We start from the raw sequence: 15,896 nt of genomic DNA, 5'->3' as shown, positions 1-15,896 counted from the left end.
GCCTTACGGCTAAGATTGAGTGTAGTATCTGTTCTTATCAGTTTCCAGGAGGTGGCGCTTGCTTCCGTCCCTGATCTATGGCGAGATAGAGATGGGATTGCAGTTGCTATGCAAAACCTGCTGGAGTGAAGGCAACCCAGAGCGGTTTGTAGCCCGAAAGGGAAGCCTTCTGATGGGGACGGAGAACCATTTGGTCTTGGTGGAGGGTCGGGACCCTGGCCTTCTGGCCTGGATTGTGGCAGCTCTAGCTCCAGACAGTTATTCGGGAGAGAACGCTGGCTCCCCTTTCTCCCACCAGGGGAGCGGCCAGTATTTCCCGAATGTAATTAGGACGGAACGACGGTGAAGCCTGATGGCAAAGGCTCTCTCCAAGCTTCCAGAACTCCATACCTTTCTGCCTGGGGTGGGGGCTGTTGTGGTCTGGGTTGGGGGTCAGGGTTGCTTTGAAAAGCCAGTGGTGAATGTGCCCCTGAAGTGGCAGTTCAGGGGTGCCGTACAGGCACTGTGTTTAGGCACTTGATTTTATGGCACCATGGTCACTTCACCACTACACATGTTTTTCACACCTGCCTCTTGGGCCGAGCCTTTTGGCTGGGACCAGGGGAAATTTTTATTCCTGGCCGGAGGGCCGGCCATTGTATTTCACAATGGTCACTTTCACTCTCCCACCTTCCTATCCCCCCACTCTTTTTATTTATTCCCCCGTTTGTCACTTTTTTGTTTTTTTTTTTGTTTGATGTGTGTACACGTTTTGTCACTGTGTGGCGAGTAGGGTGTGGGTCCTCGGGCCTACCCTGAAAGTCTTGGGAAGGGGTGGACATAGGCCTTTTGGCTTGGTTTGCCCTCTCCCTTGGGGGCCTCCCTTCGGGGGAGCCCCACCTGTACTTGGGATGGTCTGTTTTGGCAGACCTTCTGGTAAACGGGGGTCTGCCTGGTTTTGGCCAGATGGACCCATTGTATAAGTACCTCAGTCCCTGTCTGGAGCCTAACGCCCCGGGGGATCAGGGTAAGGTCTTTCCCTAGTGGAGGACTCTGAACACCCATTGCACATTTTTGTGTGTCACTCCCTATGTGGGTGCACTTTATTTTGGCACCGGGTGGAAGTTTTTGAGGTGTGTTTCACGCCACTGGCTTTTCTCAAAAAAAAAAAAACACTGTCTCTGTCCTCATTGGATAGGTTGGTAGCAGTAGGAGCCATCAAATCCAGTGACACGGAAGCTGGGGGCGGGGCCGACTTGGGAGACTGCCCACACAGGTGCCCCTCATGGAAACTGGCTCTCCGTGCTCTGCCAGGGGGCCCCAGAAGAAGAGGATCGGGGGGCTGTAAAAACCTTGCACAGAGCAGGTAAGTATAACGAGAAATAAGTTATCAAACACCGCAATAAAAAATTGCTGATTTTATGTGCAGAGGAGAGGAGCATGAAGATGTCCAAGTGTATCGGGGGGGGGGGGGGGGGGTGACCGATTCTGCTTTAAAGTGACACTAAAGGAAAAATAAAATATACATTTCAGTGGCTCGTGCACATTGTGTCTGAGTCAATGAGAAGAGAGAGAGAGGGGAGAGCGGCTGTTCTCGTGCACATTGCTGGATCCAGATGGGGCTCAGGTGAGCACTGAAGGTTTTTGTTGGGTGATACTAAATTGATACTAAAAGAAAAATGAAAAACAAATTAAACAATCTCATAGGCTCGTGCATATTGTGTCTGAGCCAATGAGAAGGGAGAGAGCCAGGAAAGTGTCTCTCAGGCACTTTTCTGGATTGGGATGGGGCTTAGGTCAGTATGGGGGTGGGGGAGCAGCACACTGAAGGTTTTTTGGAATGCAGAAAGGTAAAAAAAAACCTTCAGCCTTTACAACTACTTTAATTAAAAAAAATTAAACTAGTTATGGCTCTCCCAAAACCTTAAAAATAAATAAAATTAACATAAAGTAACATAAAAAACAAACAAACCATAAAGTAACATAGAAACAAATAAACAAAGTAACCAACTATAAAAAGAGACCTACAAAAAATAAACTAATTTTGGATCTCCCAAAACCTTAAAAATAAATAAAATTAACATAAAAAAAAACATAAAGTAACATAGAAACATATAAACAAAGTAACCAACTACAAAAAGAGACCTACAAAAAATAAACTAATTTTGGATCTCCCATAACCTTAAAAATAAATAAAATTAACATAAAGTAACATTAAAAAAAAACATAAAGTAACATAGAAACATATAAACAAAGTAACCAACTACAAAAAGAGACCGACAAAAAGTAAACTAGTTTCGGATCTCCCAAAACCTTAAAAATAAATAAAATTAACATAAAGTAACATAAAAATAAGAAAAAACATAAAGTAACATAGACACAAATAAACAAAGTAACCAACTACAAAAAGAGACCCCCCCCCCCCCCATGTAGGATTAAAAATAAAGACTACATTTAAATGAACCTCCAGGCAAAACTTTCAACAAGCGCAATAAATCATCACCAATAAAAACATTATCTATTATTTATATATATATATATATACAGTATATATGTTTAAAAATAAATGAACATATAGTCAATCAGACTTCAAAAATCACAATAGCCCCAAATATTGTAAATTTTCACAGCACTATAAATAGACGCGTTTTTCCAATAGGCAGGTCGCTTCTTCAGGATGTGTGCCGAAGGGTGGGATTGTCCATATCATCCAATCTGAAGTCACAAATAGGTCTGCAAGTAATGATATCCCATAATTCGGCATATACTATGCAGTATATTCACTACAACATAAAGAAAAGAGAATAATAAAGAAAACAAAATCAAATTCAGTAGCAAAATAATTTTGTCTGCTATAGTCATAATGAGGGAAGAGAAAAAACAAAACAAACATAAAGTAATATATAAACATATAAAAAAATATATATAAAAGAAAACATAAAAAAAGCAACATAAAAAACAAATTAAGAATACTTAATGAATTTTTCTTTTTCAAATATTTTATTGAGAATAACACAATAAAAGAAATCTTACAATGAGTTTGTAGTTAAACAAGGTGTACAAATATGTGAAAATAGGCTTCTCAGTATCTTAGCAGAAGGTAAATACTTTCATAAGACTAATGGGGCGTACACACGGTCGGACTTTTCGTCTACAAAAGTCCGACAGCCTGTCCGACAGACTTCCGGCCGACTTTCGGCGGACTTGCAGCAGACTTTCTAACGAACGTACTTGCCTACACACGACCACACAAAAGTCCGACGGATTCGTACGTGATGACGTACACCGGACTAAAATAAGGAAGTTCATAGCCAGTAGCCAATAGCTGCCCTAGCGTGGGTTTTTGTCCGTCGGACTAGCATACAGACGAGCGGATTTCGGGGTCCGTCGTAGTTACGACGTAAAGATTTGAAGCATGTTTCAAATCTAAAGTCCGTCGGATTTGAGGCTGAAAAAGTCTGCTGAAAGTCCGGAGAAGCCCACACACGATCGGATTACCAGCCAGCTTTAGTCCGTTGGCGTCCGTTGGACTTTTGTAGACGAAAAGTCCGACCGTGTGTACGCCCCATAATGAATTTTTAAGATACCATTACATTCTACAAATAAAAGGTAACAAACAGCATAAAAAATACATAATGTAAGAAATAAACAAACATAAAACAACATATAGACAAATAAACATAAAGTAACACCGAGACAAAGTAGTATAAAGTAACATTCTGTATAAACAAACATAAAGTAATAAACACAAAATAACATATAAACTGATAAACACAAAGTAACATAAAGAGATAGAATATCTTTTTATGAAAAAACATCAGAATTGGATACAAATTTATCCAGAAAAAAGGCTCCATTATGGTCCATTTTTGTATCGAACGATCTTCAGAAGCTTTTGGCTCTTTCTGCAGATAAATTGCCGCATATTTCTCTCCCCATCTTTTTATAAATCTTCTATATTTAGCTCTCATTTACCGCGGCAGAATCTCTGAACTTCATCAGCGGAGTGGATCTGTTCTACATGTTATTTCTGTCGGAGTGCAAAGCGAATGTCTTTTCAAGGTCGCCATCATTCACTAAATATGATGGCCATAAATAATTCAGAGCTACATTGTAGGCCTACCAACATCGATGTCTGTGATCATTCGATCGATCATTCCATTAGACCTATGCTGACCAAACACACTTCAGTTTCTATTATCCTATCGATGTTCGATTCAAGCAAACAAAAACGAATAGCTTTACCTTCAGTTCGGATCAGTTTAGACTCAATGTATACCAGATCGATCAGCCAGGTCAGAAAATTATTGATTATTTGAAATCACCACTGTGCAGGACTGAGATACTTTGTTCAGGATTATGATTGTATTTCAGTCGATCGGATTTTGAGAATCGGAAATTACAGTCGTATCTTAACCCCCTCGGTGCCGGCCCGAACGCAAATATGCGGTCTGTCAGCAGTTGGGCCTTGGCGACGATCGGTCGCAATATTTGCATTCATTAGTGTCAATAGAGGTGTGCCGAGAGCGTGCGCCCCATGCACTCCCGACGAAGCCCCCAATCAGTACTCATGTGACCACCATGAGAGCCAATCACAGCGGTCACATGATGATCGTAAACCCTGCCCCACCTCCTGGCATCTGAAACCCCTTAAAGGAACAGGAGGTTAACTATTGATCGAAATCCACTTCCCCGTGTTTTGCATAGCGATTGAATGTGTTGTCAGCTATAGGTCAACGATTGCTATCGGGAGAGATCCATCAGAAATCAATCCAATCATGTGCAAGCAAAATTACACTTTTTTAAAAATTTTCCTTGCATGTGATTGGCTAATCTTTGTAAAGTGATGTGCAACTCAATCAAAACGATCGAACCTACAAATACGAATAGCTATTTGACTGGGTTGCCAATTATAGATCGATTATTCCTTTTGGGAGAGATCAGTCAATCATTTATCCAGGCGTGTATGGCCAGCATTAACTTGCTGAAGGACCTGAAACTCTGCTGACTTCCATCATCCAATCATCTTCAAGCAGGAAAACGCTTTCTTTTTTTAATTTTCCTTGCACGTGATTGGGTATTCTTTGTAAATAGCATGCAACTCAATCAAAATGGTCGATCCTTCAAGTATAAATAGTTATAACTTCCCTTGTGATCGATTTAGAAAGATTTGATCAAACTAAGTCAAGTATTGGTTGTTCTGCATCGATCGGCAGCACTGAGATGCTTTGGTCATGAATCTGATCGTATTTCGATCAATCGGGTTATGAGATCACATGCCAGAAACAAAGATGTGATCAATAACTTACAATTGTATCTTCCAACTATCGGTCGAAATCCACTTCTCTGTGTTTGTCGTAACGATTGACTGGGTTGTCAAATCTAGATCGATTGTTCCTATCAAGAGTGATCAACCGGAAATAAAAATCAATCAGTTATCCAAGTGCGTATGGCCACCATTGAACTGAATATAAAATCATCAACCATAGATCCTTCAATTGATTGATTAAGTGAGCGTTCGATCGATTTCAACACTGCCAAGTTCATTGGCTCTGGCAGAATTTTATCGATCATTTCTAAAAGCTCAAAGAATGTCTGGAGGGTGTCAAATTTTGTGATCAATTTACATACAAGTGACCACAAACAAACGATCTGTCACAGATTAAAATATATAAAAACATTGCAAACAGGCATGGAATTTTTCTGCAGTTTGTGATCGACTAAAATCATTGATCAAAAATAGGATCTATCAGTTGCGATTGTAATTGATCAATGAAAATGATCATTTAATTGATCTGAATTGCAATCCGTTTCTAACAAACAAGTGGATGATTGCTCAATTGGTCAGAATCAATCGACGAAATTCCGCCGCAGCTGATCGTTTTTTGCGGAAATCAATAAGAGCTCAATAAATCATTCTAATGGAGGTTCTTCGGTTTAAGATTTTTTAATCGGTTTAGTCACAATAAATAGTCGATCGAACGATCACTTTGATACGTATGTGGCCAGTCTTGTGCATTGCATCATTTGATATTGTAATAAACGATTAATTGATTGTTTCTGATCACTCGTACCAAGATTGATAAGAGATCGATTAGTGTGTGGCCACCTTTAGGTTCACATAGGTGTCCATGGAATCGTTTGTGTTGGAGGTGAAATGATTCCATTGGCTGTCACTGTGGGGGAAAGGCGGAGACATGGAATGCTGTGTCCATAGACAGCTCCAGGTAACTGACAGCGGTCTCCATGGCAACAAACAATCGCTAAGCATGTCCTACCAGCAAATGGAAACTTCCAGAGCCTGCGCAGGAAGAATGGAATCCGAAAAGATACAAAGTTAAAGTCTGATTGTGAATGATTACAATGTTTCATTATATGAGGAACGCTGAGTGCAAAGGTGGGCCACCTACTGTGCACCACCACCGGGGGAGGGGGAGGGGGACTACACTGTGCGGGGGGCTCTGAACTGCTAATGAGCTAACAGGAGACACCTACTGATCGCACTTCCTGTCCTGTACTTACCTCTTCAACCTACCACCATGCTACAGGAGACTGTCAGAGACTGCAGACATAGTACAGGAGATGATCAGAGACTGCAGACATAATACAGGAGATGATCAGAGACTGCAGACATAATACAGGAGATGATCAGAGACTGCAGACATAATACAGGAGATGATCAGAGACTGCAGACATAGTAGAGGAGATGATCAGAGACTGCAGACATAATACAGGAGATGATCAGAGACTGCAGACATAATACAGGAGATGATCAGAGACTGCAGACATAATACAGGAGATGATCAGAGACTGCAGACATAGTACAGGAGATGATCAGAGACTGCAGACATAGTACAGGAGATGATCAGAGACTGCAGACATAGTACAGGAGATGATCAGAGACTGCAGACATAATACAGGAGATGATCAGAGACTGCAGACATAATACAGGAGATGATCAGAGACTGCAGACATAATACAGGAGATGATCAGAGACTGCAGACATAATACAGAAGATGATCAGAGACTGCAGACATAGTACAGGAGATGATCAGAGACTGCAGACATAGTACAGGAGATGATCAGAGACTGCAGACATAGTACAGGAGATGATCAGAGACTGCAGACATGTTACAAGAGATGATCAGAGACTGCAGACATAATACAGGAGATGATCAGAGACTGCAGACATAATACAGGAGATGATCAGAGACTGCAGACATAATACAGAAGATGATCAGAGACTGCAGACATAGTACAGGAGATGATCAGAGACTGCAGACATAATACAGAAGATGATCAGAGACTGCAGACATGATACAGGAGATGATCAGAGACTGCCAACATAATACAGGAGATGATCAGAGACTGCAGACATAGTACAGGAGATGATCAGAGACTGCAGACATAATACAGGAGATGATCAGAGACTGCAGACATAATACAGGAGATGATCAGAGACTGCAGACATAGTACAGGAGATGATCAAAGACTGCAGACATAGTACAGGAGATGATCAGAGACTGCAGACATGTACAAGAGATGATCAGAGACTGCAGACATAATACAGGAGATGATCAGAGACTGCAGACATAATACAGGAGATGATCAGAGACTGCAGACATAATACAGGAGATGATCAGAGACTGCAGACATAGTACAGGAGATGATCAGAGACTGCAGACATAATACAGGAGATGATCAGAGACTGCAGACATAATACAGGAGATGGTCAGAGACTGCAGACATAGTACAGGAGATGGTCAGAGACTGCAGACATAATACAGGAGATGATCAGAGACTGCAGACATAATACAGGAGATGATCAGAGACTGCAGACATAATACAGGAGATGGTCAGAGACTGCAGACATAGTACAGGAGATGGTCAGAGACTGCAGACATAATACAGGAGATGATCAGAGACTGCAGACATAATACAGGAGATGATCAGAGACTGCAGACATAATACAGGAGATGATCAGAGACTGCAGACATAGTACAGGAGATGGTCAGAGACTGCAGACATAGTACAGGAGATGGTCAGAGACTGCAGACATAGTACAGGAGATGGTCAGAGATAGGGATGGGCTTTATGTGCGGGTCAAACATTGGCTGTTCGCCGAACAGCGAACAATTTGGGGTGTTCGCGGCAAATTCGAAAGCCGCGGAACACCCTTTAGAAGTCTATGGGAGAAATCAAAAGTGCTAATTTTAAAGGCTTATATACATGGTATTATCATAAAAAGTGTTTGGGGACCTGGGTCCTGTCCCAGGGGACATGGATCAATGCAAAAAAAAGTTTTAAAAACGTCCATTTTTTCAGGAGCAGTGATTTTAATAATGTTTAAAGTGAAACAATAAAAGTGTAATATTCCTTTAATTTTCGTAACTGGGGGGTGTCTATAGTATTTCTGTAAAGGGGCGCATGTTTCCTGTGTTTAGAACAGTCTGAGAGCAAAATGACATTTCTAAAGGAAAAAAAGTCATATAAAACTACTATCACTAGCACCGGCTATAATGTCGGTCCGACAATACACATAAAAGTTCATTGATAAAAATGGCATGGGATTCCCCCACAGGGGAACCCCGAACCAAAATGTAAAAAAAAAATGTGTTGGGGTCCCCCTAAATTCCATACCAGGCCCTTCAGGTCTGGTATGGATATTAAGGGGAACCCCGCCCAAATGTGACCCCGCCCCCCTCTGACAACACGAGGAAAGCCACAGGGAAGTCCTCGTGCGTCAGGGGAGGGCGGGGTCACCGGGTGGCCCCACCTTCCGTTATATAAGAAGTGTCAGAAGAACCGAAGCGTCACTTGGCGGAAGACTGCCACTGAGGTGGATCTTGCGGACGGAGCGGAGAAGAAGCCGGAGGAAGATGCGGGACGAGAAGAGCGGAGGAAGAAGAAGATGGAGAAGAAGAAGATGGAGGAAGAAGAAGAACACCGAAGGAAGACCAGAAGAAAGAAGATGGAAGAAGAAGAATTTAATAAAGGACTTGTCAAAAACCGTCTCTTGTGTTTTTTAACCTTTTTGACACTTTTTTTTGTGAAATGGTAGGGGAACATTTGTACCCCATTACCAATTCACACAGGGGGGGCGGGGGGGTCCCCTTGTTAAAGGGGCTTCCAGATTCTGATAAGCATCCCGCCCGCAGACCCCCACATCCACCAGGCAAGGGTTGTGGGGATGAGGCCCTTCTCCCCATCAACATGGGGACAAGGTGCATTGGGGGGCTACCCCAAAGCACCCTCCCAAAGTTGAGGGCATACCTCCTGGTACGGTCCAGGAGGGGGGGCGCTCTCTCGACCCCCCCTCTTTTCCTGCTGCCTGCCAGGTTGCGTGCTCGGATAAGGGTCTGGTATGGATTTTTGGGGGGATCCCACACCATTTTTTTTTTTTTTTAATTTGGCGGTTCCACTTAATATCCATACCAGACCTGAAGGGTTTGGTATGGATTTTGGGATGGACTCCCACGCCATTTTTTTTTTTTTTCAAATTTTGGCACGGGGTTCCCCTGTGGGGGAATCCCATGGCATTTTTATCAATGAACTTTTATGTGTATTGTTGGACCGACAATTCATTATAGGCGGTGCTAGCGATAGTAGTTTTACATGACTTTTTTTCCTTTAGAAATGTCATTTTGCTGTCAGACTGTTCTAAACACGGGAAACATGCGCCACTTTACAGGCATACTATAGACACCCCCCAGGTACGAAATTTAAAGGGATATTTCACTTTAAGCATTATTAAAATCACTGCTCCCGAAAAAACGGCCGTTTTTAAAACGTCTTTCTGCATTGATCCATGTCCCCTGGGGCAGGACCCAGGTCCCCAAACACTTTTTATGACAATAACTTGCATATAAGCCTTTAAAATAAGCACTTTTGATTATTCATGTTCGTGTCCCATAGACTTTAACAGTGTTCGCGTGTTCAAACAAATTTTTTGCCTGTTCGCAAGTTCTGGATGCAAACCGAACAGGGGGGTGTTCCGCTCATCCCTAGTCAGAGACTGCAGACATTTGTGTTGGATCCGACTCCATAGACTTGCAGTAAAGATCTGGAGCATTTATTGCTCAGCACTGCAGACAGCAAAGCCTGTATAGAAGAAATGTGTCCGCCATTGATACATTGATTCCCAGCGATCAGATCTGATACATCTCTATATCTCTGTATCTCTGTATCTCTGTATCTCTATATCTATATATCTCTATATCTCTGTATTTCTGTATCTCTATATCTCTACATCTCTGTATCTCTGTATCTCTATATCTCTATATCTCTACATCTCTGTATCTCTGTATCTCTATATCTCTATATCTCTACATCTCTGTATTTCTGTATCTCTATATCTCTACATCTCTGTATCTCTGTACCTCTACATCTCTGTATTTCTGTATCTCTATATCTCTATATCTCTGTATCTCTGTATCTCTATATCTCTGTATCTCTATATCTCTACATCTCTGTATTTCTGTATCTCTGTATCTCTATATCTCTACATCTCTGTATCTCTATATCTCTATATCTCTGTATCTCTGTATCTCTGTATCTCTGTATCTCTATATCTCTACATCTCTGTATTTCTGTATCTCTGCATCTCTGTATCTATATATCTCTATATCTCTATATCTCTGTATTTCTGTATCTCTGTATCTCTACATCTCTACATCTCTGTATCTCTATATCTCTATATCTCTGTATCTCTATATCTCTACATCTCTGTATCTCTGTATCTCTATATCTATATATCTCTATATCTCTATATCTCTGTATTTCTGTATCTCTTTATCTCTATATCTCTGTATTTCTGTATCTCTGTATCTCTGTATCTCTGTATCTCTGTATCTCTGTAGCTCTATATCTCTATATCTCTGTATCTCTATATTTCTGTATCTCTATATCTCTACATCTCTGTATTTCTGTATCTCTATATCTCTGTATATCTCTATATTTCTGTATCTCTATATCTCTGTATCTCTGTATCTCTACATCTCTGTATCTCTATATCTCTGTATCTCTGTATCTCTATATCTCTGTATCTCTATATCTGTATATCTCTATATTTCTGTATCTCTATATCTCTGTATCTCTATATCTCTATATCTCTGTATCTCTATATCTCTGTATCTCTATATCTGTATATCTCTATATTTCTGTATCTCTATATCTCTATATCTCTGTATCTCTGTATCTCTATATCTCTACATCTCTGTATTTCTGTATCTCTATATCTCTATATCTCTATATCTCTATATCTCTATATCTCTGTATCTCTGTATTTCTGTATCTCTGTATCTCTGTATCTCTATATCTCTACATCTCTGTATTTCTGTATCTCTATATCTCTATATCTGTATATCTCTATATTTCTGTATCTCTATATCTCTGTATCTCTGTATCTCCGTCTCACCCTTGAAGGTCACAGAAAGCCATAAATTACGACCCGCAGATACAGATCAGTTCCCTGATTGGTTGTATTTCTAGGAGATGGAAGGGATGGTTGGGATTGGTCCCCGTAGCGATCGATACAAATCTATAATTCCAGCCATGAGAGGCGGGCCGGGGCCCCGGCGGTTACCTTGGTGAGAGGAGCCAACAAACAGGCTGTATAGTGTGCCGGGATCAGAGGATGAAAGGACTCACAATGTCTTATTGTTCTCCCGGAACGCCTGACAAACCGCGCCCGGCCCCAGATAACACCTCGCAGAATTCCACACTAAAGAGCCGCAAAGATCAAAAACCCCCGAAAATCCCTTCTATTACCACCCCACATTGAGCGGAAAGTGACAGGTGCCCCCTCCCCCCGCTGATACTGTTTATTTCCTCATAGGACTTTCACACTGCATGCTGGGGGGGTAAAAACAGTCCGCTGAGCCACAATTGTTCTACCCCCCAACTGCCCGCCCCCCCCATGAATCCTGGCGGGGCTGTACACACACAGCGGCCACAATGCTTTGCATCCTGGCTGCAGCATTTTTCATTCTGGCTGCCGAGTTTGGCCGGCCCGATCTGTCCATTCCTTGTGCCACGGTGGCAGATGGGACTTGTAGTCTTCCCAGTCGCAGACCCGGGGGGGTGAGCAGGAGGGCCGGGGTTCTGCCTGTGAGGGACGCTCACAAACTGCGCATGCGTGTGGGACATAGAATCTTCCGGTACGCGTTCCACGTGCGTTCCACTAATTTTTCGGCGGGTGTTCTGTCGATATGGAATGCTCTCGAATAGTGCATGCGCAGCTGTGAGTGTCATGCGCTATTTGGGTGCATTCCTTATCGACAGAACACCCGCCGCAAAGTGAGTGGAACGCATACCGGAAGATTCTATGTCCCACGCACATGCGCAGTTTGTGAGCCACCCATACAGACAAAACACACCTGCCCTGGGCACTGTGGTATCACGTGAGGTGAGGGGGGAGGGGCGCCACAAGGAGAGTGGGGGGGTTTGTGTTGGGAGGGGGAATTTGGGGGGCAGCAGGGGATAAGAATTGTTATAGGAGGAGAAATTTGGGGGGAGGGGGGTGGTGCTAGAAGTGGGGATTTGAGGGGATTTGTGTTGGAAGGGGGGATGGGGGAAGAAGATTTGTGCTGGGGGGGTGGTGGTGGTGGGGAGGGGGGGGTTTGCTAGACACTGTGATATGGTGGGGGAGGGGAATTGTGCTAGGAGGGAAACATTGGGTGCTGTGCCGACATCGCTGGACTCCCAGACAAGTAAGTGTCTGAATATTGAAAGTCAGCAGCTGCAGTATGAGTACGGTATGTGCATCTGCTGGCTTTTAATTTTTGCAGCGGTGGGCGGACCTCCGCTTTAAACACCCCCTGCTATATATTTCCAATAAATGTCCCATAATGGTGGTGTTGCTGCCCCCTAGTGGAGTCTTTATAGATCTCTATGGCATTTCACACCACCTGCATTGTGTTCCCAATAAATGTCCTATAATGGTGGTGTTGCTGCCCCCTAGTGGAGCCTTTATAGATCTCTATGGCATCACACACCACCTGCTATATATTTCCAATAAATGTCCCATAATGGTGGTGTCTCTGCCCCCTAGTGGAGTCTTTATACAGTGGAACCTCGGTTTGCGAGTAACGCGGTTAACGAGCGTTTCACCAACCGAGCACTGTATTTCTAAAATTCCTAACTCAAAAAAGCCGCTTTTGGCCTGAGGTGGGGGGGGCGCCGGAGCCGAGCAGAGCCGAAAGTCGCCAATCAGGCGCCGTTCGGAAATGCACGGAAAGGACCGAGGACAGTTCCGCTGACCTCGGCAAACCTCGGAAAGGCTCGTGAACGGAGTCTTTGCGAGGTTTGCCGAAGTCCGCTGAAGTGTCCCTCGGGCCTTTTCGGCCGTTTCCAAGGCTCTCCGGCACCCCCCCTCCCCCTTTGGCCGCATGCGGTATTGCATCCCATTAAAGTCAATGCGGAACAAATTATTTTCATTTCCATTGACTTTAATGGGAAAACACGTTTTGATATGCAAGTACATTGGATTATGGGCATACTCCTGGAACGGATTATGCTCATAATCCGAGGTTCCACTGTAGATCTCTTTGACATCACACACCACCTGCTATATACTTCCAAATAAATGTCCCATAATGGTGGTGTTGCTGCCCCCTAGTGGAGCCTTTATAGATCTCTATGACATTACACACCACCTGCTATATATTTCCAATAAATGTCCCATAATGGTGGTATTGCTGCCCCCTAGTGGAGCCTTTATAGATCTCTATGGCATTACACACCACCTGCTATATATTTCCAATAAATGTCCCATAATGGTGGTATTGCTGCCCCCTAGTGGAGCCTTTATAGATCTCTATGGCATTACACACCACCTGCTATATATTTCCAATAAATGTCCCATAATGGTGGTATTGCTGCCCCCTAGTGGAGCCTTTATAGATCTCTATGACATTACACACCACCTGCATTATATTCATATAGCCATCAAAATAGCAGGTGTGAGCATTTGTGTTTATCTATTCAGGATTATTATTATTAGGGTTAAAGCCCATCTGAACGTTCAGTTTAAATCGGCTCCATACATTCTAATTGCATCAAAATAAAAAATGTGCAAAGTCCTACAGTTTATAGGCAGCCACAGCCCGAGTAGAAAAGACTGTCCTCTGCCAGCATGCTGCAGAAAAGGACCTCTTGGTCTCTGTGTGGAATCAGTGGTCTCTCTGCAGAGGTAGTACGGGAGTAGTAATAAAAAAATATATATAAATAAACATACCTTCTGAGTCACCGACCAAGATAAAAGACTTGCAGGACTGGTTTCTGGTCTGAAGATTTTGTGGCTGATTATTATTATTTTTATCAGTATGATTATTATATGCCATGCGTATTACATCACTTCCGGGATCACAGCTTTCCTTCCTGAGGCAGCGTATCCAGCAAGGCAGCTATTCCGGCACATTCTGTACTTGATTGGCTGCTTTGGAGGGCCGGGAAGACATTGGAGGACTAATAAACTCCTGATACCTCAATAAAGAGGATCCATCACCTGCCAATGCTATCACATATTGAGCTTGTTAGCCCCCTTGTGATAGCAATAAAGTTTTAAAAAGTAGAAAAGTGTTAAAAAAAAAAAAAAAAAAGATTATATAGAATAAATTTTAAAAAATAAAACTTTTTTTAAGCACCCCCATATGCACTCCATGTAAAAAGCGCAGGTAGGATGATGAGCACATGTATGAAAATATTAATTGCACCACATGTGTGAGGTATCGCTGTGAGTGTTGGAGAGAGAGCGATAATTTTACAGCCATAATTCACTATTAACCATAAACTGATGGTGAGGCTGCATTGATGGGCACTGGTGAGGCTGCATTTGATGGGCATTGATTAGGCTGCATTGATGGGCACTGGTGAGGCTGCATTGATGGGCACTGGTGAGGCTGTATTGATGGGCACTGGTGAGGCTGCATTGATGGGCACTGGTGAGGCTGCATTGATGGGCACTGGTGAGGCTGTATTGATGGGCACTGGTGAGGCTGCATTGATGGGCACTGGTGAGGCTGTATTGATGGGCACTGGTGAAGCTGTATTTGATGCACTGATAACCTGTAAAGGCTTTTAAAGCATCACCTATGGACAATGTTGGGTATGGTAGGCTGCATTTGATGGGCACTGATAAGCTGCATTTGATGGGCACTGGTTAGGCTGCATTTAATGGGCATTGATCAGGCTGCATTTAATGGGCACTGGTGAGGCTGCATTTGATGGGCACTGATCGGGCTGCATTTGATGGGCACAGGTGAAGGCGTGATGCTGCATTTAATGGGCACTGGTGAGGCTGCATTTAATGGGCACTGGTAAGGCTGCATTTGATATGCACTGGTGAGGCTGCATTTAATGGGCACTGGTAAGGCTGCATTTGATAGGCACTGGTGAGGCTGCATTTGATGGGCACTGGTAAGGCTGCATTTGATATGCACTGGTGAGGCCGCATTTGATGGGCACTGGTGAAGCTGCATTTAGTGGGCACTGGTGAGGCTGCATTGATTGGCACTGGTAAGGCTGCATTTGATGGGCACTGGTGAGGCTGCATTGATGGGCACTGGTCAGGCTGCATTTGATGCACTGACAAACTGTTGATGCACTGACAAAGCCTTTTAAAGTGCCACCCAATTTTGGGTACGGTCATTTTTTGTAATATCACAGGAGGGTGTCCTTTTAAGCCTTGACGTGTTGGGTATCTATTTACTTGACGTATTTCCATCTTCTATATTTTACCAGAAAATTGGGTGAATTTTTGCATATTATGGATATTATATATGATAGTATTATATAGTATGGATATTACAGTGAGGGTGTTGAAAATAATTGTTTAATCAATTCATCGCGATTCAGCCTTAAACGATTCTGCATTGATGCAGAGAGCGGCTGAATCGCGATTGCATCGATGACGTCAT

This window comes from Aquarana catesbeiana, linkage group LG13, assembly GCF_042186555.1.
Source record: "Aquarana catesbeiana isolate 2022-GZ linkage group LG13, ASM4218655v1, whole genome shotgun sequence".
Classification (NCBI taxonomy): domain Eukaryota; kingdom Metazoa; phylum Chordata; class Amphibia; order Anura; family Ranidae; genus Aquarana; species Aquarana catesbeiana.
This window is presented reverse-complemented; position numbering follows the sequence as displayed.